Source organism: Pseudorca crassidens, chromosome 10 (genome assembly GCF_039906515.1).
Source record: "Pseudorca crassidens isolate mPseCra1 chromosome 10, mPseCra1.hap1, whole genome shotgun sequence".
NCBI lineage: Eukaryota > Metazoa > Chordata > Mammalia > Artiodactyla > Delphinidae > Pseudorca > Pseudorca crassidens.
In genome coordinates, this window is record NC_090305.1 from 103,677,627 (window position 1) to 103,678,848 (window position 1,222).

The window sequence follows — 1,222 nt, forward strand, 5'->3', positions numbered from 1 at the left end:
AAAGATAGGTTAACCGGACTGCAAAGATCTACCTAAATACCATTTTAAGACCTGATGTATGCTGGGCACTGTTTGGTGCTTCTCAAAGGTTAATTTATTTAAATTCTCACAAGAGTCATATGAGATAAGGATTATTATATTAATTTTAGTAAAAATAACAACAATAATAATAACTAACATTGATATAATGCTATATATGTATAGTGTGTCACTTTACATATTTCAGCTGGTAAGAACATGAACTCCAGAAGCCAAGTTCCTCAGCTGGAATCACTGCTTCACCACTTATTGACTGTGTGACCTTGCAAAAGTTACTTACTTGGTGCTTCAGTTTCCAAATGGGAATAAAATAGTATTTACTTCATGGGGTTCAGTTAGTGTTAGATGAAGTAAATGAGCTTGGTAGACAGACCAATGACACGTGCCCCCCCCCCACACACACACACATACAAGATGTCCATCTTCTAATCCCTAGAACCTGTGACTGTGTTACCTTATATGGCAAAAGGGAATTTGCAGATGTGATTAACGATTTTGAGATGAGATTATCCAAGTACTGTAGGTCCAATGTAATCACAAGGGTGTTTATAAGAGGGAGGCAGAAAATTCAGAATCAATGAGAGATAAGAAGTAGCTACACTGTGGGCTTTGGAGAGGGAGGATGGGACCACTGCCGAGGAATGCAGGCAGCTTCTAGAAGCTGAAGAGACAAGGAAATGAATCCTTCTCTAGAGCCTCCAGTGTAGCACTGCTGACACTGAGATTTTAGCCTTGTAAGGCTCATTTCAGACTTCCCACCTCCAGAACGTTAAGAGAATAAATTTGTGTTGTTTTGAACCACTAAGTTTGTAGTGATGTGTTACAGCAGCAGTAGGAAACTGATACAAATGATAATGATTGCAGCAATAGCATATGTGTGTACCTCTTTTCATGGATTATCTCATTTAATCCTTGCAAGGATCCCAGAGGTGGGAGCTATTTACACCATGTTACCGAGGAGAAAAGTGAGGCCCAAGAGGTTAAGTGACATGCAAAGGACATTTGCCAGCTACCAAGTGATGGACCCTAGGGTCAAAAAATAACTCAAAGGCATTGAGTTAATTATTTGCATGCTATTTACTTGTAAAGAGGGGAACCCATATAGATTGACTTCATCTAATAAAGGCTAGAAGAGGATTTATATAAAAGAAAGAGGGGAGAAGGAAAAGCCATAAATAGATTG